Source organism: Ipomoea nil, unplaced genomic scaffold, assembly GCF_001879475.1.
Source record: "Ipomoea nil cultivar Tokyo-kokei standard unplaced genomic scaffold, Asagao_1.1 scaffold0444, whole genome shotgun sequence".
Classification (NCBI taxonomy): Eukaryota; Viridiplantae; Streptophyta; class Magnoliopsida; order Solanales; family Convolvulaceae; genus Ipomoea; species Ipomoea nil.
Window position 1 is genome coordinate 604815 of NW_017616872.1, and position 27225 is coordinate 632039.

General features: G+C 39.0%; 1 long non-coding RNA gene across 1 annotated transcript; it reads right to left on the reverse strand.

The window, feature by feature from the left end:
* Positions 1–11543: 11543 nt before the first annotated feature.
* LOC109172897 lies at positions 11544–25395 on the reverse strand. Its single transcript, XR_002052808.1, has 3 exons — positions 25242–25395; positions 15566–15570; positions 11544–11554 (listed from the first exon to the last, which is right to left on the reverse strand). It is a non-coding gene; the product is annotated as an uncharacterized LOC109172897 (long non-coding RNA).
* Between the last annotated feature and the right edge of the window lie 1830 nt (positions 25396–27225).

Genomic DNA, 27225 nt, shown 5'->3' on the forward strand with positions numbered 1-27225 from the left:
TAGGCTGTGTTAACAAGGTGAGGAAATGCGAGGAGGTCAGCCTGGGCCCCTCGGCGTACTCACGTTGGTGTTGCCGTGGCGCCCTGTGCTCCTCTTGCAGTGCCTTGTCTTTCCAACATCTCCCTTGCTCCTCCTCTTTCTTCTTCTTCTCGGTGGCCTCAGCGTCAGCATGCCTAGCCGCCTGATCCATCAGGTCGGTATAGTTCCTGGGGGGGGGGGGGGGGTACCGGATGAGGTCTTGGTGGAAGGCACCCAACCTCAAATTGTTACTGAAAATCTGCATGGCCGACTTCCCATCAAAATTTACGAGCCCCATGGCCCCAGTCTTCCACTTGCCAAGGTACTCGGCTAATGACTCCGAGTTCTTCTACTTCAGATTGCATAAATCAGCAATCTGTTTTTTTCATTGTATGTTGATGACAAAATGGGACAAAAACTGCTTGGTGAGATCCGCAAAGGTAGAGATGGATCCCGAGTACGCTTTGATGATGGAGAAGCAAAAATCTTTGGGTAAGGGCTCCTCCATGATGACGTTTACAGGGGATGGACAACACATCCTGGGGCTCTAGAGACCCGTCATTCTCATCGATCTTCTTCTGGAGCTCGTTGATGAACAATTTAGTTTGTCCTCGCAAGTGCACGAGTCATTGTAAAGATAGTGTGCTTTAGCAAGGGTCGATCCCACAGGGAATTGTACGATGCAATTTAATAACAACTAAACTTATAAATAATTGACTTGATAATGTAAAGTACTAGAATCAAATGCCAAAGATAACAATCAATAAAACTCAGAAAAGTAACAACTAATCGCAATACAGAATAATATAAGACATAAGTGATTAAATAAATTAATATAAAACATTCCTGCTAAACATACTGATCAAAGTGCTACTGGAATTAACATAATTAAAGAAACAATTAACTAAACATTTAAAGTATCCATGCTAAACGTAATTAAAGAAAGGATTAACTAAACAAAATGATCTCAAGAAAGAATGCAAATGGAATTAACATCAGTTCACACAGCACCAATTTCCAATATAAATGATAAATTGAACACAATTAAAAATAAAGAGAAAGGAAGAATTGTCGTGTGAAGGTTGTTGCTGCAAATGTAATCTTCTTCATCATATTCGCAACCCGCCAAATCCAAAGCTGCTACACCAGACCAGAAACTGCTATGAACCACCGGAATTCTCCGGGGTGATATTGATGATGATCTTGTTTCTCCATTGTTGCCGCCTTTTATACTGCTCTAGCTCCAACCGTAACTCCATGATTCAGATAGAGAATAGCCGCAGAAAATTCTTGAAGCAAGGATTGCCGTCGAAAATCTTCCCGCTATTTAATCGGATCAGCAGAGGACTTCATCTGTGGAATACTGATTTGCTGAGCTCTGCGCCTTTCTTCTCGTAAGTAATTTTGACTTTCTGAAATCTATTAAATAGGCTAATAATAATAATAATAATAATAATAATAATAATAATAATAATAATAATAATAATAATAATAATAATAATAATAATAAACTTATTAGAGACCATATATAACTAATCTACATTTATTAAACTCCTACGGAATATGCCCACACTTATTTATTTGCTTGTCCTCAAGCAAAAGCATTATTAAAAGGGAATAAAAGAAATTAAAAGCAAAATCAAACATTAAACTGAGCTTTACCCGAATAGACTTTGAAATTTATTTACCTCAATGCAAGGTTAGTGTCAACTCAAAGAGTGCATAAAACAGTCGACTAGAAATTAAAAACTTTAACAACTAAAACAAATATAAAACGCGTGCTCGTGTGCTGACACCCCTTATATGAACTACACAAAAACTCAATAGAAAAATATGAAAATTTCACCAAATTCAACCTAAACCAAATTCAGAAATATTCTATCACAGTGCAGGTGCAAAACATGAAGGAAATAAGGATCAAGGCATTTATTAAAATTGAAATGAAATTGCTCGTCTTTTCCAAAGTTCACTCCTTATTTTTCTATTTTGACTTTTTCCAAAGAGAATTTCTCCAAAAACTTCGCCATTTTACGCCAGACTTGTTTGGGTTTTCAATTTTGTGTGTACTCATAAACTAGACCACGACACTTATTTATTTATGGTACATGTGTATAGGTGGCTGATTCAACGGAGTAGAATCTCTACTTTATTGCAAACAAAATAAATAAATACATAATACACTCATTTTTATTTTTTTCATATTTTTCAAATCTTTTTTTTTTTTCACCTCACTTATGCCATACAGATGATCCTTGAACCAACACACTACACCACAATTTATAGCACTCAAGAATTGTTTAAGAATTTGATAAAGGTAATATAAGGTGAAAGACACATATAAACTATTAAAGAAATTGTATGGAACACAAAGGTATTTGTGATTTTCAAATTCTATTTTTTCGTTTTTTTTTTGTTTTTTTTTTTTTTTTTTGTTTTTTGTTTTTTGTTTTTTTTTTTGTTTTTTTTTGTTTTTTTTGTTTTTGACAAAGTTATTCAAAATATAAAGAAGTTAACAACTAGTCAAAAGCAATATACACACTAAGAGTTGAAAAAAACATGCATTATTTCTATCAACGAATATTTAAAAGACTTATAAAGGTAAAGCTCAACTAATGCTAGAATTTTAAAATAAGAAGGTTTATGAAAATAAACATAAGAAAATTAAAAAGTTTGAAATTTTTCAATTTTTTGTGATTTGTGGGTAAAATCCCTTCCCCACTTATTTTCAACATTGTCCCCAATGTTGTGAGAAGAAATAAAAGAAGACAAAGAAAGTGATGCGAATCTAGTTGGCCCGGTCTTCTCTTCACACTCAAATTTTAAAGAACATCATAGAATGGTTTATTCGGCCAGGTGAATTTGTTTTGAAAGGTTTAATTTTAGGTTGGGTAAGGGTTGTTTTTGTGGTTTTTGAATTGATTATCGCCCCACGCCCGGTTATAGAGCGATATGAGAATGATTTGAGGCCACAAGTGGGGTTTCACACTTGATAAGTCAGGAATGTCATGAATCACTCATGACCGAACTCATCCTGAGTTCTAGAAAACCATCTCAGTTTTCATTCTCAAAAATTCATCACGAATCTATTTTATTCATAACTTGTGTCTCTATTTATAGTTGTAGAGTTTTAGTAATTCAGGACTATAATCCCAAGATAACTAAAATCTCAACAAACTACAAATAGATAAATACAAAATAAATCTTTAACAAATTAAGATAAATGCAAATGATAAATGATAAAATAAGCGTAACAAACTAAATCTAAAATAATTATCCTAATTAATTTAATTATTCTAACTAAATAATAAAACTAATCATAAAATACTTTAACGTTAAATTGTTGCTTCTTGTGGTCGCAACAGAAAGCCCTCCTTTATTAGATTTTTTATTTGTAGAATTTTCATTCAGCCATGCAGTTTTAGAATAACAGGAAGAAAACGATTTATCAACGCCATTCAAAATATTTTCTTTTTGGAGTTTATCGAACTCCAACTTACCATCCTCAACAAAATTCAACCCCTTAACTGCAAAAACTTGGTTAGCTCTATCAGACAAATTCATAGATGTAAAAATTAAAAACTCAACAGTTTCATCAAGCACATTTTTGGTAAATTTATCTGTTTGAGCATCAAAAGGGATTAGGGGCAAATCTTTTCGTAGCACTTCACTTACAGTTTCAGGCACATAACTTTTGAGCCTATTTAGAAACGGAATTGGGGGCACATAAGGATTATCAGATTTATGCAATTGAGGCTCATCATTTTCTACAATAATATCATCAACAGCATTATGCAATTTTTCAATTATTTCATTTTGTTCATAAGTGATATTATCTTTTAACTTGTTTTTTTCATCATTCAGAGCATCCTCAGGTTGATTAGGTAACTTACCTGGCACATGTCCTTACACAAATTTAGCAATTTGCTCTAAATGTGCTTCTATTCTTCTAAAGCAAGCCTCATTTTCTTCAAATCGTTGTTAATCTGTTTCTTGTGGCTCATAAGCTTCTTGTTGCATCTGCAACCATTGATCATGTTCTTCTTGTTGCTTTTGGAACCATTGATCATTTGCTTCTTGCCGCCTATTGCAAGCCTGTATATAATCATTTAAGGAGTCCTCCAAATATGGTTTTTCAAGTTGGGGTGGAGTTGATTGAAAATGATTTTGATTATTACCCCAATAAAAATTAGGATAGTTTGGCTGAAATAATTTTGATTATTCCAAGAAAAATTTGGGTGATTTTTCCAACCCGAATTATAAGAATTATAAAACGGGTCATGCACAGGCCTTTGATTAGAAACATTAATTGAATTTGCCTGTACGAAATCATCATTATAAGAATTATTTTAGTTTGATAAAAAAGAGTACATATTAAAATGTAAAATTTTTCAAACTTTGATTTTTTTTTGTGTGATTGAGAATGAAAATAGAATGGACCAATGAATTAAATAAACGAGCAAGCTTAAAAAGGAAAAACAAACGAAATAATAAGAAAGAGATAGCATTAAAAAATCAAGCAGTTAAGAAATGAGAAAATTAAATAAAGAGAATAGCGAAAGCAAAAACAAATATAAAGTAGTTTTTAAATGAACGAATGATTTAAATAAAATGCAAGATCAAAAATGAAGAAGATGACAATAATGAAAGGATAGCGAAAAATAAGATAAAAAAATCAAGCAATTAAAGAAAGAAAAAGAACACAAGCAAATTAAATTGCAAAATAAACAATTCCCCGGCAACGACGCCAAAAATTGATGAACAATTTAGTTTGTCCTCGCAAGTGCACGAGTCATTGTAAAGATAATGTGCTTTAGCAAGGGTCGATCCCGCAGGGAATTGTACGATGCAATTTAATAACGACTAAACTTATAAATAATTGACTTGATAATGTAAAGTACTAGAATCAAATGTCAAAGATAACAATCAATAAAACTCAGAAAAGTAACAACTAATCGCAATACAGAATAAATAAGACATAAGTGATTAAATAAATTAATATAAAATATTTCTGCTAAACATACTGATCAAAGTGCTACTGGAATTAACATAATTAAAGAAACAATTAACTAAACATTTAAAGTATCCATGCTAAACGTAATTAAAGAAAGGATTAACTAAACAAAATGATCTCAAGAAAGAATGCAAATGGAATTAACATCAGTTCACACATCACCAATTTCCAATATAAATGATAGATTGAACACAATTAAAAATAAAGAGAAAGGAAGAATTGCCGTGTGAAGGTTGTTGCTGCAAATGTAATCTTCTTCATCATATTCGCAACCCGCCAAATCCAAAGCTGCTACACCAGACCAGAAACTGCTATGAACCACCGGAATTCTCCGGGGTGATATTGATGATGATCTTGTTTCTCCATTGTTGCCGCCTTTTATACTGCTCTAGCTCCAACCGTAACTCCATGATTCAGATAGAGAATAGCCGCAGAAAATTCTTGAAGCAAGGATTGCCGTCGAAAATCTTCCCGCTATTTAATCGGATCAGCAGAGGACTTCATCTGCGGAATACTGATTTGCTGAGCTCTGCGCCTTTCTTCTCGTAAGTAATTTTGACTTTCTGAAATCTATTAAATAGGCTAATAATAATAATAATAATAATAATAATAATAATAATAATAATAATAATAATAATAATAATAATAATAATAATAAACTTATTAGAGACCATATATAACTAATCTACATTTATTAAATTCCTACAGAACATGTACTACTAAAGTTATTAATATTATAATTAAATTAGGATCAACGAATTATTAAACTGACAGAATTCAAATAATAGACAAATTTAAAAATTAAAACAACCTAAAATTGAATAACTATAAAAGCTACTAAAAATAACAATAATAAATATAAAATTAATTAATTATTGCAAATTAACTATAAAAAGATTATTAAAAATAACACTAAAAAATAATGCTTATCACTCGTCCATCCTCTTCTGGAGTTACTCGACCTCTTCCCAATAGGAGCTCGGAGCTCGACCATTCGTTTCTCCTGATCGCTCAACCCGAGAGGCTTGCTCACGTTGCGGTGAGGCTCGAGGCCTGTGGCCCGGTGACCTCTGTGAGCATGACTCTTGTCGCGGCGGGGCTCGAGGCCCGCGGCTCGGCGACCTCCAGACGATTGATTCTTGTTGTGGCGACCTACAGGAGCATGGCTCCCTGGAGGGAGGTGGAGGTAGGACTGGCACCCTTTGGGTGACGTCCGAGTCGGCTTGCGCACCTGCTCGAAGGCCATCCTCAACTCGGAGGCTTGTTGAAAGACTGCCACACCCTCTTGGAAGAGAGCGGGATTCGGAACAAGGGTAGCGGGAGGTGCTGCACCATCGCGGGTGGTTAGTGAGTTATCCCTCAGGTTTCTCCCTGACCTGATGGAGGCGGTCGTTTGGAGGCTGGGGGCCCCGTTGGGGCCGTTCCCGGTTGGGGCGGTTTGAGTTCCACGGGAACCGTTTGTGCGGTGAAAGCTAGATCTCGATCTTTCCATGGTAGATCGTGATAGTCTTGCTAGATCAAAGGATGAAGAACACGCTTGAGCTGGTACAGCAACTCCCAACAAGAGCAGCAATGATGGATTTAATTACCCGGGGTGGACCCGAATTACTGAACCCGGTAAATAACATATATATGAAATTGATAAAACGAGCAAAAAGATGTCGTAAGGCCGCGGAGACCGTATATGTAACACCCCAGATTTTCAAGATATTTAAAACTTGTAAAATAAAGGAGAAATCTCATTAAATCTCAAAACATAATACCAGAGTACGGGGTGCTATGCCACACCTGAGCTAGAGAACTCAGATGCACAGGCTAACTAACTAATATCCTCAATCAGTATCAATACTAAATCATGGCACGCAGGCCGAAAGGGAAAACTATCTAAGCTACGCCCAAGCTTCTAGCGCGCTCCAATGATCTACACGTCAGTGCCTGAAAGCCAAATATATCTGTTCAGCGAGAGATGCTGGTAACCCACTCCAACGCGTTGAAATACAATACATATAGTTATATATATAGATATACGAAAACCATTTTGAACATGAAGATATATCCTACGAACTCTAGCTTTTAAAACAGGGATAGACTCAACAGATAGGGCTAAGAACCGACAGCAGTTATACCCAGCATATACAGTTTACAACAGGCAAGACAGATAAGATAAGCACAATAAATAATCATAACCCAACATGTACAATCCCCGGTACAAATCCCATAGTCTTATCCCCAATTTACTCATAACAACAACTCATCCATACTTCATCACATAGCACACTTTGTTGGCGCCACAGGACCAATCGCATGCCCATACATGAGGGTCAGCGCATATAGCTCTGACACGGCCCCGCAGCACCCTGCCCCGTCTCACAGCACGGAGGGGTCGATCGCAACCGACCGATGAGCCGCAGCTCTATATAATATTTATATACCTGACAGGTCTTTACAAGCCTGGTTAACAGTTGGGATGGTTCTCAACCCATTCAACTGCCCGTATAGTGGACCTTTGTCCTATATAATATTTATATACCTGACCGGTCTCTACCAGCCTGGTTAACAGTTGGGATGGTTCTCAACCCATTCAACTGCCCTGTAAACACAAAAAAGTAAACTTTGTATATATTCACAAAATTCCTTGTATAGTGTGTGTATAATTCAATGCAGGTACAAAATCGCTGTCTAGTCCTCTGATTCTTCACTGACGTTATCTATGGAAGTGCCTCCGGGATTCAAGTAGCGTAGCCTCTGGGATTCAATTGGCGCGTGCCTCCAGGATTCAAGTGGCGTAGCTTCCGGGATTCAAGTGGCGTAACTTCCAACAACGAGCGTCAAGAATTTAGAAGTAATCAACCCTGCAAAGTTTCAAAAACACATGCAATGGATTCAAGCTGCTTTAAGATCCTCAAATGCCTTCGAAAAACTTCAAGATCTTCGAGACAATCAATTCTGCAAAGCTCCAAAGTACCTGCAATGGATTCAAATTGCCTGCAAAATCAACAAAAATGCCTTCAAATCTTCAAGCGTTCTTCAATGCCTTCAGGCTCTTCAAATGCTCTCAACTCCTTAAGTCTTCAAGTTCTTCAAGCTTTCAAGTGCTTCAAGCTTTCAAGTGGTGTGTTGGAATGAAAATGAAGGCCCTATTTATACTAAACGCTTAACCAAAATTCCTCAACCAACTCCCCTTTTTAGTTAACTAATTAATTAATTAATTAATTAGGAAAATGAACCTTGTCCAAGATCAAGTCCAGGTTCATTATTGTATAATCTAATTCAAATTCAAATTAAATTATAATTATCTAATTCAAATATAATAAAATTAATATTATATTTAAATTATAATTATAATTTAAATTCAAATATGAAGTGGGCTTGGGCTAACTAATCAATTAATTCAATAGCCCAAATCTTATTTAATTGGACTAATTAAATCAATTTAATTTCTATGATCCAATTAATTAAATTGGCCCAATAATCAATCCCGATGTCGGTCCAATAACCACTTATCAGTCCATTTGTTAGGTTCAAATTTTCTGTGTCTACAAATTGCCCACTCGAGACTTGCCGGGACATGTCGCTTAATGTGCTTGGAGCGAGGAAGTCTTGAAACTTAACAAAACGATCCTTTAAATTCATCGTGGTGCATCTATTTCCCATGAACCCAAGACACATGCATAATATATCTTGAGCCCAAAATTATTTTAAAATGACACTGGCGTAATGCATCTTGATTTCATGAGCCCAATCTGCCATGTTGGATGCTAACACTTATTAGCCCCTATTGGATGCTCCAAAGCCCGAAACCAAGCCCATAAGATTTCCAAAATTTTAATTGATTTTTCCTTGACGAGCGGTAGCTTTAACTTTCCAAAATATTATCAGACCCAACATCTTTGTCAGTATTATCCTAATTCTAGGAGGAAGTTTGTTTCCAGCGACATAATTTAGCTTGGCGCCGCAGAAGTAGACTCCCAACCTTATGGTGACGCATAATTTCAGCTCAACACTAACTAAAACACCATCCAGCTTGTGTGCTATAAATATGAGTTTCAACATACGCTCATTCGCACCAATCAACAAGCAGAGGATCGAGAAGGAGCAATCCGCAGCTTAGCTTTCTAGTCAGGTAAAAATTTTATCAACCATCCTCCTCCAAACACATTTTATTTGCAGGAATGATAATACGTACAGCTAAAGGAAGAGTCAGGGAGCAACATGAATATGGATTTTGTCGATCACTGCCTTTACACTGCCTCAAAGGATTCCATCAACCTTAAGGAACAACAAGCAATGTGAAATCTCTTCGCCGGATTTTTTTCTTTTTTTTTTTTTTTGTTGAGGTCACCGGAGATCACCAGGTTGTTGAGACTGCCGGAGGTAGATGGGAGCCGGAATCCATCCTTCGTCATTAAAGCCAGTGAAAGATTACCTCTCAAGGATAACACCATTCAGCCTTTCGCCGGAGAACGACGTTGTTGGAGGATTTATCACTGACTTGGGCCACCCCTCGCCGGAATTTTTTTTTTTTTCAGAAGTCGCTGGAGACCGCCGAAGTTCTTCGCAAAAGTGGCCGGAAGTTTTTTTTTTTTTTTTTTTTTTTTTTAGGAGGTTGCCGGAGTTCTGCCTCCGGAGCTTCACATGAGTCGCCGGAGAGTTTTTTGTGTTCTTTTTTACTGTCGTAGGAGGTTCATTGCTACTCTCACCAAGAGACCATGCACGTTGACCTCTGCTGCCGCCGGAAGTGGATCGTCGCACCTCCGTTTTTTCAAGAGAAGAAAGAGACGAAGGAAGCTGCTTCTACTCACCGCGGATGCCACTGAAGGGCAGTGATGTTGGTGAAGGCCTACCTTGCGTGAAAGTGGAGACTTAATAGATGGGATGGATTGAATTAGACAATGACAACATAGCCCCACCAACCATCGTTTGATTCTTTTTTTTTTGTTTTGCAGAAGTCGCCGGAGGTCTCCCTGTCGCCATTGGAAATTGACGCTGCCGGAAACCACGCATGCATATTGATACTAGCCGCTGCCGGACGCTGACCGTCGCGAACCGCTGGTTTGGAGTCTACTTTTGTTGACGTAGGATCGCATCTCAGAAGCTCCGTTTCCCATCTTTTTCGGTCGCGGAAGGCTAACCGGTGAGCTGGAGTTCCGTCGCTGCCAGTCGCCGCTGTTAGAGCTCTTTTAGCTTACCATAACGTACACTGCGATTGAGGAATGCTCTATTTATGGCACTAGGAACTACTCCTCGATTTTATGAAGGAAGACTCAAGCTGCAGCTGCAGTTTAGCTTGAACTCATCTACACAAGATAGCCTCCACGTGACTACCATTTTTATTGGGAATGAGATAAGGAATTACTTCACTTGGGCCCCACCAGTTACTTTCTTTACAGCACCACGCCACCATCTTGCCTTTTATATTATATACATAACATACATTTAATATTATATATACTATGTACGTACACATGACTTACCATACACAAACAAAATGCACCTGTAACATTCCAACTTTCCTTTTTCCTTTTTTTTTTTTTTTTTTTTTTTTTTTTTTTTTTTTGGTTTTTTTCCGTTTCTGTTTTTTCTTTTGCTTCTTTTTGATATTTTAATAGTAATATGAATATATAATAATAATAATAATAATAATAATAATAATAATAATAATAATAATAATAATAATAATAATATTAATATTAATTATTACCGCACTTTTGCCGCGTTTTTTTTTCAAATTCAGTATAATTTATGTTGGAATTTTTAGCTAAAAATGGCATTTTGAGTGATTATTTTGTGGTACAAATATATGTGGGGTCCACTTTCGATTTGGGTCGGGTCAAAGTGGATTCGGGTTCTTCGTAGTGAGACGAAGAATTTGATATAATGTACGCTCAAAATGGGTAATAGGTGAATGAGAAATTGATTCTCAAAGTGAACCTATTTGAGAGAAGCCGAACTCTTAAGCTTAATTGCTAATTAAATTAGCAATTCGTAATTTGGTTATCAAGCTTGATTCGTTGTAAGCTTGATTAAGCTTAAGAGGGGTAATTAAGCTTGAAAGCTTAATTGATTAATGATTTGCGATTTAAGTAGCATTCGTGCTTTTGGAATTGAGCTCCTTTCGTGCATGAGCTCCTTTCGTGCATGAGCTCCTTTCGTGCTCAGCAACATGAGTTGGCACGAATCAATGCTATATGCATTGATTCGTGCTGCACCGTTTCGGTGCTTGCGGACCACTCGGGTGTGGTTTTCGGTCCCAATTCGTTAAACCTTCGGGTGTGTACGGACTTCTCGGTCACTCAGATATTTTGAAACGGGTCGTTATGGTCGGTACGAATTAATCGCGTATTAAGTTCATGACCGTTGATATTATTTCGATAATAAGTACGACCGTTTCGAACGTTATAATTCAATTATAAAATTGAATTTATGTTGGATTAATGTGCCATTATAAGCTTTTAACTCCACTCTTCCCTACAAATACATGATGTTGGCAGATTGTTTCATTCACTCCGTTTGTGAAATCAAAAGCTTTCTTTTTACTTACTCTCTATGCTCATCTTTTGGTCCAAAGAGAAAAATTTCTGCCAACATCTTCCGTAAAACATGGGAGTGCTCAACTTGTGTTCTAGTTCGCCGGGCTTTGGGTTGGAGTGCTCGAACGCCAAAGTCGCAGTCCGTTTTATCCTGGGAGACTGACGCCACAACGATCCTAGCACCCTCGGGAGGTGGCGAATCGGTTTTAAGGAGAGTGTGTGTACACACGACTCGGGCTTCCTCTGCTTCTTCTTGTTTCTTCGCGTTGGGTTAAAAACCTCAGGTTAGAAACCCGTATCCTGTTTATTTTTTGTTCTTGGTTTCGGACCAAGTGGTAGGATTAATCTCGGATAGATTAAATCCTTGTACTAGTTTCGTACTAGTTGTGGTGGGAATAGTTTCGTGGAAATTAAGTCCCGTGTACTAGTTTCGTACTAGTTGTGGTGCGATTATTTTGATAAAATAAATCCCTATTTGTTAATATATATATTATATATATATATATATATATATATATATATATATATATATATATATATATATATATATATATATATATATATATATATATATATGTAATTTTGGTTTCGTACCAAAATTGGTTGGAATTAATTTTCTATAAATTAAATTCCATCTTTCGGGACAAATATATATTATATATATATATATATATATATATATATATATATATATATATATATATATATATATATATATATATTTTTTTTTTTTTTTGTATCGTTTTATTCACCGATTCCCAACAATCTTAAAATCGACCATTTTTTTGGTGATTAAATCGATGGATTCCACGAGTGGTGGAACTGTGAATGTTGCTCGTGGTGCACATTCAAATGGCCGGATCGGCAACGTAGTTGCACTTTCCGAAACCCCGGTGAACTTTGGTTCGGAGACCGGTGGTGGCATCAAAGGGTATATCCCTACGATGAAGGTACATGGGACGGTACCTTGTGGATTGGTCGAAAGACCATGGAAATTCAAGATGTTTAATTTCGAAGGGTTGCAACTTAAAATGTTGTACAACCTAATGATTCTCGGCATGTCATGGTTCTTGACCGAGATGGTTCCTAGTGGAAAGGAACATGAGTCTAACGCTCAAACCGTTAGCATAGTGAGGATTTGGAAATATTTGGTTTTCCTATGCCTAAACTATGTTTTGAACGGTTTGTGTGACTCGTTGTGGGAATCTTTGGACCTGAAGTATAATAGTGATGACGCTAAGGCAAAAATGCTTGTCGTTAGCCGATTACTTGAATACAAGATGGTGGATTCCGGGATCGTCCTAAGTCAAGTTGACGAAGGAATGATCGTGAGTGAAGCCTTTCAAGTGGAACCTAGTATCCATTTGTTGCCTTTGGGCAGAAAGGACTTCAAGAAGCAATTCTACGGAAGATGCTTCAATTGTGGGCCTTGTGGCATTATGGGCCACAAGTGGGCTGATTGTAAAGCACTTAAGAGGAAGAATTGTAATTCTGAATCTAACGTGGTGCGGGTCAATCAGAATGAGTCCGAAATCATCCTCTCGGCAATGGTGACCGAGGTAAACCTGGTTGGTTCGAACCAAACGGAATGGTTCATTGATACGGGTGCGACCCGACATATGTGTTCCAACCGTAAGTTGTTTACTACCTTCGAGACGACTAATTGTGGGAAGGTATGGATGGGAAACTCTGCTCAGTCTACTGTGGTAGGCATGGGCAAAGTAATTCTCAGAATGACCTCTGGGAAAGAGCTGACTCTGAACAACGTCTTGTACGTACCGGAGCTACGGAAGAACTTAGTTTCTGGTTCATTGTTGAACAAGAATGGCTTCCGGTTAGTGTTTGAGTCAGATAAGGTTGTTTTGTTGAAATCAGGAACGTACGTAGGCAAGGGTTATGTGCTAGATGGGCTTTTTAAGCTCGATGCAATAACTGTGATTAATAAGAGTATTATTAATTCAGCCTACTTACTTGAGTCTTCGTGTTTGTGGCACGGTAGACTGGGTCATGTTAATTTTAATTCTATACGTAGATTAATTAACTTGGACCATATTCCTGCATTTCAAGTTGATAAGCACAAATGTGAGATTTGTGTTGAGGCAAAACAAACGAAAATTCCTTTTAAATCGATTGAAAGGAAAACGGAACCACTTGAGTTGGTTCATAGCGATGTATGTGATTTTAGATCATTACAATCGCGCGGTGGTAATAAATATTTTATCACGTTTATCGACGATAGCACACGATACTGCTATGTGTATTTGCTTAAGAGCAAAGACGAGGCCGTCGATAAATTCATTCTTTATAAGAATGAAGTGGAAAACCAACTTAATCGGAGGATTAAGAAGGTTAGAAGCGATCGAGGTGGTGAGTACGAAGCACCTATTGGTGACTTCTGTGCAAGTGTAGGTATCATACACGAGCGTACGACACCTTACGCACCTCAATCAAACGGTGTTGCGGAACGAAAAAATCGCACATTGAAAGAGATGATGAATGCGATGTTGATAAGTTCGGGCCTACCTCAAAGTATGTGGGGTGAGGCGACTTTGACAAGTAACTACCTTTTAAATAAGGTTCCCCGCAAGAAGCTCGATAAGACTCCTTATGAGCTGTGGAACGGTAGGAAACCTTCCTACCAGTACCTGAAAGTGTGGGGGTGTCTTGCCAAAGATTTGGTGCCAACACCTAAGAAAATAAAGATAGGTCCTAAGACGGTGGACTGTATCTTTATTGGCTATGCACATAATAGTAGTGCGTATCGGTTCTTAGTACACGAGTCCCATAATCCGGACGTACATAAGAACACGGTAATTGAATCAAGGAATGCATCGTTCTTTGAAGATGTATTTCCGTGTAGGTCCAGTGAGGGACCTAGTACGTCGAAACGAACATTCGACGAGGCTGTGGATAACGGCAGCGGAGGGTCTGAAATAGAACCCGAGCTCGAAGCTAGACGTAGCAAGCGAGTTAGGATTGAAAAATCCTTTGGTCCAGATTTTCTGACGTACATGTTAGAATGTGATACGCACATTATAACTTGTTTACTAGAAAATGAACCGGATTTTCTGACATGTTTGTTAGAAAACGAGCCTCAAACGTATGTAGAAGCTGTGACTTCTACGGAAGGACCAATGTGGAAAGAGGCTATAAAGAGTGAAGTGGATTCTATCCTACAGAATCACACTTGGGAACTGGTTGATCTTCCTCCGGGTAGTAAGCCCTTGGGATCCAAGTGGGTCTTTAGACGGAAGTTGAAACCTGATGGTTCCATTGAGAAGTATAAGGCTAGGCATGTAATTAAGGGTTACAGGCAACGTGAGGGCCTTGATTACTTCGACACGTATTCTCCTGTAACGAGAATAAATTCCATAAGGATGATACTTGCCATAGCCGCACTGCGGAATTTGGAAGTACATCAAATGGATGTGAAAACAGCTTTCTTGAATGGCGAGTTAGATGAAGAAATCTATATGGAACAACCTGAGGGTTTTGCGGTTCCGGGCCAAGAAAAGAAAGTCTGTAAATTGGTTAAATCGTTATATGGTTTAAAACAAGCGCCTAAGCAGTGGCACGAGAAGTTTGACCATGCGATGTTAACCAATGGGTTCAATATAAATGAAAGTGACAAGTGTGTCTACGTTAAGGAAACGATAGACGGTTATGTCATTCTTTGTTTATATGTGGATGATATACTCATCGTGGGTAGTAACGATCGAATGATCAAATCTACCAAGGACATGTTAAATTCGAGATTTGACATGAAGGATATGGGTTTGGCAGATTTAATCCTTGGGATTAGAATCGTGAGAAGACCTGATGGTCTCGTGTTAAGCCAATCTCATTATGTTGATAAAATCCTTGGAAAGTTTAACAAGGACGATTATCAAGTGGCTAGGACTCCATTAGATACTAGCGTTCATCTGTCCAAGAATCGCGGAAAGTGTATCTCTCAAGTAGAATACACTAGGATTATTGGAAGTTTGATGTATCTAATGAGCTGTACCAGGCCTGATATTGCCTTTGCGGTTAGCAAACTCAGTAGATATACAAGTAACCCCAGTGATGCGCACTGGAAGGCAATAGTGAGAGTTATGAGATACTTGAGGTATACTCGTGACTGGGGACTGCACTATACACGATATCCTGCTGTACTTGAAGGGTATAGCGACGCTAACTGGATATCGGATATGAAGGACTCTAAGTCCACGAGTGGCTACGTGTTTACGTTAGCCGGTGCAGCCGTTTCTTGGAAATCCTCGAAACAAACCTTGATAGCTAGATCCACGATGGAATCTGAGCTGATAGCCTTAGACAAATGTTGTGAAGAGGCTGAATGGCTACGCCATTTTGTGGAGGATATTCCTTCTTGGGATAGACCTGTACCTCCAATTAGTGTGCATTGTGATAATCAAGCAACAATTGGGAGAGTACAAAGTCATATGTATAATGGTAAGTCTAGACATATACGTCGAAGACATAATACCATTAAACAACTACTCACAACGGGTGTTGTCTCTGTTGACTATGTGAAGTCAAAGGACAATATAGCGGATCCGCTAACCAAAGGGTTGTGCAAAGATGTTGTTGAGAAGTTGGCACGAGGAATGGGTTTGAAGCCCATGGAATAAAAGTTCTATAGTGGACACCCAACCTAGCTGGCACCTAGGTTCAATGGGACAACTAAATTATGGAACGAAGCGTGTCACTGTGGGGGTCTCGGACTCCCTACCATTCCTCGTTAGAACAGTGACTCCCGCACGAGGCTAGCATGTTGATGCTTTAATGATTCGAATGTCGGTTGACATGTGTGAGTATGCGGGATACTCGATAAAGAATCACCTATGTTAGAGAGAAGTGGGGTCGCTTCAAAGGAGAATTGATGGGCTCAATTCTTTAGAAACTCTCGCAGAAACAGGAAAGTGACCCATGACCAAAACGGGCACACCCATAAGAACAGAACAAAGGTTGGAAGGTTCCTGTGTGGGATATGTCATCGTCTACACAAACGGCAGTTGGTTCAAAGACATCAAGTTCTACCATACAGCCAGTAGAGTAAATATATTTTCACAAGGCAAGGTTCAAAGGGTAACACCTACCTATGCTATGCAGGGATCGACCGTTGAGCACGTTCGTGTCGATTTTTCCTCGTCCCGAAAATCAATTTTCATTCATGTGGGGGATTGTTGGAATTTTTAGCTACAAATGGCATTTTGAGTGATTATTTTGTGGTACAAATATATGTGGGGTCCACTTCCGATTTGGGTCGGGTCAAAGTGGATTCGGGTTCTTCGTAGTGAGACGAAGAATTTGATATAATGTACGCTCAAAATGGGTAATAGGTGAATGAGAAATTGATTCTCAAAGTGAACCTATTTGAGAGAAGCCGAACTCTTAAGCTTAATTGCTAATTAAATTAGCAATTCGTAATTTGGTTATCAAGCTTGATTCGTTGTAAGCTTGATTAAGCTTAAGAGGGGTAATTAAGCTTGAAAGCTTAATTAATTAATGATTTGGGATTTAAGTAGCATTCGTGCTTTTGGAATTGAGCTCCTTTCGTGCATGAGCTCCTTTCGTGCTCAGCAACATGAGTTGGCACGAATCAATGCTATATGCATTGATTCGTGCTGCACCGTTTCGGTGCTTGCGGACCACTCGGGTGTGGTTTTCGGTCCCAATTCGTTAAACCTTCGGGTGTGTACGGACTTCTCGGTCACTCAGATATTTTGAAACGGGTCGTTATGGTCGGTACGAATTAATCGCGTATTAAGTTCGTGACCGTTGATATTATTTCGATAATAAGTACGACCGTTTCGAACGTTATAATTCAATTATAAAATTGAATTTATGTTGGATTAATGTGCCATTATAAGCTTTTAACTCCACTCTTCCCTACAAATACATGATGTTGGCAGATTGTTTCATTCACTCCGTTTGTGAAATCAAAAGCTTTCTTTTTACTTACTCTCTATGCTCATCTTTTGGTCCAAAGAGAAAAATTTCTGCCAACATCTTCTGTAAAACATGGGAGTGCTCAACTTGTGTTCTAGTTCGCCGGGCTTTGGGTTGGAGTGCTCGAACGCCAAAGTCGCAGTCCGTTTTATCCTGGGAGACTGACGCCACAACGATCCTAGCACCCTCGGGAGGTGGCGAATCGGTTTTAAGGAGAGTGTGTGTACACACGACTCGGGCTTCCTCTGCTTCTTCTTGTTTCTTCGCGTTGGGTTAAAAACCTCAGGTTAGAAACCCGTATCCTGTTTATTTTTTGTTCTTGGTTTCGGACCAAGTGGTAGGATTAATCTCGGATAGATTAAATCCTTGTACTAGTTTCGTACTAGTTGTGGTGGGAATAATTTCGTGGAAATTAAGTCCCGTGTACTAGTTTCGTACTAGTTGTGGTGGGATTATTTTGATAAAATAAATCCCTATTTGTTAATATATATATATATATATATATATATATATATATATATATATATATATATATATATATATATATATATATATATATGTAATTTTGGTTTCGTACCAAAATTGGTTGGAATTAATTTTCTATAAATTAAATTCCATCTTTCGGGACAAATATATATTATATATATATATATATATATATATATATATATATATATATATATATTTTGTGTATCGTTTTATTCACCGATTTCCAACAATTTAAACACAAACGATTTAATGGGACTAAAAAAATCACAATCATCGCAATTAATCCACCGCCCCTAACAACTGGACCCGGAGCATGAAAGAGAAGTTCGAAGAAATTCATGATCAATTGAAACTCTTTTTACCCATGCTCAACAATAACTCGATGCCACGCAAACTGTCACTTCGCTTTAGCTCGTTCCTTTATTGGATTGTTAACGAATACTTCTCTTGCATTTTAATATCCCTGGACATTAAAAGGAACCATGAAAATATACCTTCTTCTTGGAAGATTTAAATGAGATAAAATGAGATAAGAGCACAGAAAATTTTTGACAGATTTGTGCCTTCCCTTTCCCTCGAATTTTGACCATTCAACAGTCATTTTCAAGCTTAGGTGTCTTCATGAAAGTCGTAGCTCTGTAAGTTAGCTTTCCAACGTTACCCAGATCATCTCAATCGGACTATTATAGACCGAGATATGACCAAAATACCAAACAATGGCCAATTGTTGCGTGAATGCATGATTTGACAATTATTTTCCATTCCAAGACTTGCAATGCTTCCTAGACTTGTTCTCCTCCTTCTCATGCCAATAATTAATGTGTGCTTGAATAAAATCACTATCTTGGACGAAAATATAAAAATTTTGTTATGACTGAACTTAGACAATAAAATTTCTAAGCTGCCTACGTACTCCCACGAAGGAGATCAAGTCAAACGTAGTTCAAATATTTCTTTTAAAGTAGAGCCGTTCACAGTTTAGACTCATGCGGGCCAGGAGCGTCTATGACTTGGGCCCACCCATAGACAAGCGAGATGCATTAGCAGTTTAACCACGTGCTGCAGTTTTGGTGGATTATCAAGTAGTCTCGTTTACTTAATAGGGCCAACTTGCTCATCATTTCCATCACCCCCCGCAACCGGGATCTCATCATGTCAATTATTGTCGTTTACTTAATTAATAGGGCCAACTTGCGCATCACTTTCATCAATCAAGTTGTACATGCCCCCGCAACCGGGATCTCATCATGTCAATTAATGTGGAATGAAGACGGCACCTCATCTTGAATTGGTGTCGCTCCATAACCTGAATCAAGGTCTTCTTTTCTTTCTTGCACATGGGTGTATATGATGGTCTTTGGCTGGACCTTCAAGACTTCGCTGCATGAAACATGGACATCAACTTCTCGTCTCATACGAGAGGGAACTATACTTCTAAGCCTTTTTGAAGACTCTATTTCAATTGAAGTGTCGGTGTGTTCTTTTAAAACTCGAGCAGCTCCGAGTCTGTCATGTACGGACTTCCTCTTAGCAGGTTTGAGATTTGACCCAAGCCTATAAAAGGCTGACCGTCGTGGTTCTACCTCGCCAATCCTATCAAAGACTGATTGCCTCTTGTGGTGTTCCTCTTTATCGGTAGACGTGATGCAATTACTTGCGGCTCTGTTTATGAAGATTCGCACTGGTTTAGGAAGCCCATAGCCTAATCCTTTACGTTCATGCGGTCCCTGCTGATTTGACTTGCCTTTACCGCCGGCTTCTGGGATAAGCTTCCCCAACTTCTGCGGCTGCTTGGGATTGTAGCCAGCTTTAGCTAGAAGTTTATAAGCATTGGGGTCAAAGCCATTAGTGCGCTTAACATGCAACATTTCATCTATTCCATCCCGAGCATCGTTATCTTCAGTTTCTTCTCCAAGCGGTTTGGCTGGGGGAGCTTTCAATGGTACAATTCTTGTAAGCGGGAAAACATGTTCCTTATGGCAATGAGGTTGGTCTACGACTTGTTTGCCTTTCCACTTTGGATTGGGAGGTGTGTCAACATCGCTTTGGTCAGCCTCCTCTACAACTTGTTTCTTCAAGTAAAATTTTGCATCTGCAAAGTACGACTCTGCTTCGGTGAAGGGAGTTTCATCGGCGAATACCTTTTCTATCACACCGCCTTTTTCAAACATGAGGCATTGGTGCCAGGATGAGGGGACTACTCCATTCTCATGTATCCAAGGTCGACCTTGCAACAAATTGTAGGACGTCCTTGCATCTATCACATAACATAGTGTACTTGAGTTTAGTGTTCCGATCCTGAGGTCGAGTCTAATGGTACCCAGTGCTCTTTGTCCGCCTTGATTAAATCCTTGAATCATTAAGCGGCTTTGAGAGAGCTCATCGGTGGAGATGTCGAGTTCCTTCATAGCCCGGAGTGACAGAATGTTCACAGCCGACCCTTGATCAATCAAAATCCTTTTAATCTTTTGCTCGCGGGCATAACCTTCAACAAACAACGGACGATTATGTGGTGTACTACCAAGAAATAGATCTTCATCTTTAAAAGTTATCTCGGCGGTATAAGACGCGGCTTTGCGAGTTTGGACCTCGTTGCTTCCTTCAATCAAGGGGAATGAAGATTCTCCCACTTCAACATGTTCTTCATTGGCATTCAAGCAAGTTCCAAGAATGTCTGTTCTACTCAGGCGAAACCCCTTTGGCATGTATTGAGCTAGGTTAACTGGTGCTCGTGGCTTGCTGGGACGTCCTTCCTTCTTCAAGTCATGGACGGGGTCCCTTGCCGACTTCTTCTCAACCCATTGCTTTGTCATTTTCTTTAATGGCTTAATATGACTAACAGGATCAACTTGTGATGTTTTTAAATACTGGACGCCAGCATGCTTTGCTCTAAATGGAAGTTTGCATTTATGTTGCTTGCCCCCATTCTTCTCTTTATCTTCCATAAGTAATGGAGCAAACCTTCCACATGAAACTTGGTTTGTGCTTGCGCTAGCATCCGCAAGCTCTATCTTCCCATTTCGAGCAAGCGCCATGACTCTATCTTTAAAGACGAAGCACTTTTCAATTGGGTGGCTGAGGAGACGGTGATATTTGCAATAGTTTAAGTCATCCACCCTAGAAGCTTCTTCGGGGCGCTTCATCTCAGGCAATTCAATTAATTTGAGTTTCAGCAACTCGTCAAACATAGGAGAAACGTCAGAATCCAAGAATGGATATTGTTTCTCCTGCCACTCTTCAACAATTGTTTTTCTAGCTCCCCTTGATGGGCCAGGGAATGATATCGGCTTGGGCTTCTCAGCCATTTTGGCGAAAACCCGCATTGGTCCTGTCATCATATTCATCGTCTCTTTCTTCTCTTGCTTTGGAAAGAACTTACTCCATTTGTTGACATCTTGGTTTGTAGGTGCCTTTGATGAGCTGGACATACTTGACATGTTTAGTCCCCCATTGGCTTCAATACTCAATTCCATGTCATGAGCACGACTGGATAGTTCTTCAAATGTCCTGGGCTTGATTCCCTGCAAGATGTAAGAGAGCTCAAAGTGCATGCCTTGGATGCACATTTCAATTGCAGAGCTTTGTGATATCCTCTCTTTACAGTTGAGACACAACTCCCTCCATCTCTCGATGAAGGCGCCTGCACGTTCACCCTTCCATTGGCGGGTAGTGGTGAGCTCCAAGAAGCTGACAGTCCTTCTTGTGCTGTAGAAGCGGGTCAAGAACTCGCGCTCCATATCATTCCAGCTATCAATGCAACCATGCTCCAGGTCGGTGTACCAATCAAATGCAGTGCCCTTCAGAGAGCGAATGAACTGCTTGACGAGGAGATCTCCGTATGTTCCTGCATCATTACAGGTTTCAATGAAGTGGGCGATGTGCTGCCTTGGGTTGCCTTTTCCATCAAACTGTTGGAACTTGGGAGGTTGATAGCCCAGCGACATCTTCATTTCTTCAATCCTCTGAGTATAGGGCTTAGTGTAAGTGTATGAAGATTGTCCTCCCTCGAGCTTCCCTTTAATTGCTCCCATGATGTAGTCGTTCAATTGCTCGACATGTATCATGCCCTCAGAAATTGGAATACTTTTCTCAGCGGGTGGTGGACGAGAGATTGTCTCTTCCATTCCTGGCCTACCTTTATGACGCGGTGACTCGACATCAATCTCATCCTCTTGGGTTTGAGGCTGCTTCTCGGAAGCTCGACTTGTTTCGCCGTTTCTTCCGCTTTCAACCTTTTCACTGAGCTCATTGATTCTCCTTTCTTGGTTATGCATGAACCACTACAAAAAAACGCGAATATAGCGACGATTTTAGCTACGGATATGCTCCGTTGTTAAATTTGCGACCGATTAGCGACAGATTTCAATTTTTTTGTTAAATGAAAATTTAGCGATGGTCTAGTGACGGCTTAGCGACGGAAACTTTCCGTCGATACAGACGCAGCTAATTTTAGCGCCAAACTTTGGTGCGAAAATTAGAGACAGATTCGCGACGGATTAGCGACGGAAATTTCGCAGGGTTACGCCAATATTTTAATTGCTACAACCTAGCGACGGATATAAGAATCCGTCGCTAGATATGCCAACGGAAATGTGTTTTTGTTTATAATCTAGCGACGGATGTTAAAATCCGTAGCTAAATAGCTACGGATTTTTACATCCGTAGCTAAATAGCTACGGATTTTTAAATCCGTCGCTAGATTTATGAAGCTCGAATTTTATACAATATTTTAACGACGGAATTTTATTTCCGTCGCTAAGTTTATTTATGGAATATTGTCTTATATAATTTAGCGACGGATAATATTCCGTCGCTAGCATTATGGATCAGATTTTAACTTATACCTAGCAAGCGACGGATATCCGTCCGTCGCTACGCTTATTTATTGAGTTTTACTATATAATCTAGCGACGGATAGCATTCCGTCGCTAGCCTTTTGGATCGAATTTTAACTTATATTCCTAGCGACGGATACTAGTCCGTAGCTAAGGTTATTTTTTTTCTTTTAACATATGTAATTATTGGCATCCTATCGCTCAGAACCCTATCGCTCACATCCTCCCTCTCAGAAAACTTCTCCGCCATCGCCGTTAGTTTCCTCCACCGCCGACCGCTCGCTGCCTCCCACCGCCGACCGCTCGCTGCCTCCCACCGCCGACCGCTCGCTGCCTCCTACCGCTGACCGCTCGCTGCCTCCCACTGCCGGCCGCTCGCTGCCTCCCACCGCCGACCGCTTGCTAACTCTCACCGCGTCTGCGACGGTTCTGTCTTCTCCTTCGGTACCAGGTGTGGACAATCTCCGGCGTTCTCCCATCTCCGGCAGAAGGCAGTCTCCGGCGTCTTCGGTGTCTTCGGCGTTCCATTGATCCAGGTAAACACTAATCAGATTAAAATGGCATAATAGAGCGTTTAAAATGGTAGGGTCTACTTGGATTGAAATCTATTTATCATCTTCAGTTTGTTTATTAAGTAATAGCATTGGCCTTCGGTGAAGTAATTAAGCAAAATAGCAAAGTCCCAGTGTATGTATGATGTATGTGAATCTTGATCTGTTTGTGCATTTTGGGTAGCTACCATTGGTTCCCAATACTGGCCTTTGAGGTGCCCCAGAAGCAAATTAAAACAATGGGTTTTAACATTAATTAAGATATGATTTCATTCTGAGAATCCACGTTTTTAATTCGAAATGAAATCTGATCTATCTGATTTGCAAATTAAAGCCCAGGCCATTATTGGAACCATGCATAGGAGCATTTTTCTTCAAATTTCTTAAACATTAGTTTTTGGGTTTAAATGTTGAATGGGAAAATTGGCAATGCTCTAATGTTTTCACTTACAATTGCCACAAGGTAATGATCAAACTTTATGTTCTGGAGCTGATGTTGTTAAGTTTCACTTAGTGTATCTGATCTTTTTTGCTTAAATTCTTGTTTCTGTTTCTTATTTTATCTATCTGTTAATACTTTTTATTTAAGTCTAAGGATTTTTAGCTTCTGGATTTGTTTAAATGCATTTGTAGTAAAGACAGAATATTAATGTATAGATGAAGTGGTTCATTTGCTACAGTTCAATAATGAAAAGTTAATAAAGCCATTCTTATCAATTTGGGCATCATTGATTAGAACATGCAGTCCATTGGGAGTATTTTTCTATATATAGTTGAGGCATGGTGACAGACCATAAAGAGAACTATCAATTCAATAATGAAAAGTGAATAAAGGCATTATATTCTTATCTATTATTTGATTAGAACAGTGATGATTTTTCTATATAGTTGAGCCAAAATGAAACATGATTTGCAGTAAAAGCAAGCATTATATTGATCATTTCTATCTGTAGTGGTAGAGATCAGAGGAGAAACAGATTAGACAATGGTTTCATGCTTCACCATTTTCATGATCATTATTTTTCTCATTAATTAGGATCTATTCTGTTACATAATACATTTATTGAATTTAGGATTCTTATGGATTTTGCATTTCTAGTTATATCTCATTGTGCCATCACCATTCATTTTCCATTCCCTGTTGCATTCAAGTTGTAAGTTGGGACTTTAGTTGCATTTTTTAAAATTGACCACCACAGTCATAAACTCATAATGCATTACTGTTGAGAGTTGAAGTTTTAACCTTTGTTCTAATCAATACTCTAGTTATATCTACAGTTTTTGCTATAAAAGTGTTTCTTCTTTGCCAGTATTACTATTTTTTTATCATCAAACATATCTGTCTTAGACTTCGTTCCAAATCTGTTCCAGATTCACAAATATTTGTTGGAAATCGCATTATTACACTCAAGATTCTTCAAGTTCTTCAGCGATTGATAAGGTTTGAACAATTACATATTTTACATTTGTTCTTTATTTACCGGCTAAACCGCCTGTGGGTACCCGTACTTGTGTTTTCTCCGGCTAAACCGCCTGTGGGTACCGGAAGTTTATAAAAATATGCATGATTGCTTATTTGTTGTTTATTTGCCGGCTAAACCGCCTGTGGGTACCGGCACTTGTATTTTCTCCGGCTAAACCGCCTGTGGGTACCGGAGGTTTATGAATGCATGATTGTTTTTTTGCAGCTTTATTTATGTGGCTTAGGGACTAAATCATCTGCATTTATCAGCGGGAATAGCTGTAGTTCATCTGCTACTTCACAACTTCAACAAGAGACAATGAAGGAGATGATGAACCAACAGTTAGAGACCATGCGAGGTGAGATGGAAGCTAAACTACAAGCTGAAAGAACTCAAATGCAGGCTCAAGTACAGACCCAAATGCAAGCTCAAATTGCAAGTTTGATGGATGAGTTGCGTCGCAATGGTATGCTATCCAATCCAAGTACTCAAGCTCAACAATCGGCTAATTCAAATGCTGAAAACTTAGGAGATGATTAGATTATGTTTTTTAATATATTTGGTACTAGTACTAATGATGTAACATTATACTACAATACTTTTGTTGTTGTTATTCATTTTGAATGCTTTAATATAGAATATTTTATAATTATAATATTCAAGTAGTATATTATAGCCTTAATGCATGTTTCTGATATTAATTAGCGAGTACAATTATTTTATTAATTTTTAAAATTTAGCGACAGATAAATATGGTAGTAAGGCAACGAAATAGCAACGAAAAAATCCGTAGTTAAATTTAGCGACGGATATTTTTGTCACTAAGTTGTAGTTAAATCTCATTAAATTAAAATAATAATAAAATTCTAGCGACGGATAAGCTCCGTCGTTAAATTAACGACGGAGAATAGCGACGGTCATGTCGGTCGCTATTTGTAGCGACGGAAATATCCGTAGCTAAGTCGTTGCAAATGTCGTCACTGTTACGTAGTAGTAGAAGCGGAATGACGTTTTTTTTTTGGCTTTAGCGACGGAAATTCCGTCGCTAAATATAGCGACCGATTCTTCGGTCGTTATTCGGTCACAAAGGTCGTCTCCAAATTCGTCGCCTAGTGGAATTTAGCGATGGATTTATTTCGGCTAACGACGGACTCTTCCGTCACAAGATTTAGCGACGGAAAAATTTTGTGTCGCTAAAGTCTAGCGACGGGGTTTTTAGCTACGGACTACATCCGTCGCTATACGTTTTAGCGACGGAATTTCCCCTTTTTAGCGACGGAAAAGTCCGTCGCTATTTTAGCGTTTTTTTGTAGTGAACGTAGTTATCCCCTCAAGAGCTTTGGTGATGTTTGCTAGTTGTTCCTCCACCGAAGCTGCGTTCGTCGTCATAACGAGCATGACTGTGTAGCTGTGAGTCAATTCCGACGATATTTTCGGCAGAGGTGATGACTGAGATGTAGGAGACGAGTTACCGCTACTAGGGGTTCCTTTTGGGGGAGTCATACTCTTGCTGCCAATAGTTTCCCTCGTCGAAGATGAACCCTTGTCATATGCAGTTTTCCATGACTTGGTGGAGCTGCTTTCAATCCTTCGGACGATGTTACGAACCATGTTCCGAGTCTCGTTCAATTGCACCCCTAGGTTCCTCACTCGGCTCCGAGTCATTGCTCCTTCCACATTTTGGCTATCACCGGAACCGGCCACGGATGAGGCCTTGGAGCGGGTAGCTTGAGCATAGGTCATCTTAGAGGAGGGATTTCTTGATGCCATTTGGATTCCTTCCTTGTAGAGCTCGTGAATCAATAGTGAAGAGATGAGAGGCAGAGTAGTCCCACTGGACGTGCCAAAATCTGTAAACACAAAAAAGTAAACTTTGTATATATTCACAAAATTCCTTGTACAGTGTGTGTATAATTCAATGCAGGTACAAAATCTCTGTCTAGTCCTCTGATTCTTCACTGACGTTATCTATGGAAGTGCCTCCGGGATTCAAGTAGCGTAGCCTCCGGGATTCAATTGGCGTGTGCCTCCGGGATTCAAGTGGCGTAGCTTCCGGGATTCAAGTGGCGTAACTTCCAACAACGAGCGTCAAGAATTTAGAAGTAATCAACCCTGCAAAGTTTCAAAAACACATGCAATGGATTCAAGCTGCTTTAAGATCCTCAAATGCCTTCGAAAGACTTCAAGATCTTCGAGACAATCAATTCTGCAAAGCTCCAAAGTACCTGCAATGGATTCAAATTGCCTGCAAAATCAACAAAAATGCCTTCAAATCTTCAAGCGTTCTTCAATGCCTTCATGCTCTTCAAATGCTCTCAACTCCTTAAGTCTTCAAGTTCTTCAAGCTTTCAAGTGCTTCAAGCTTTCAAGTGGTGT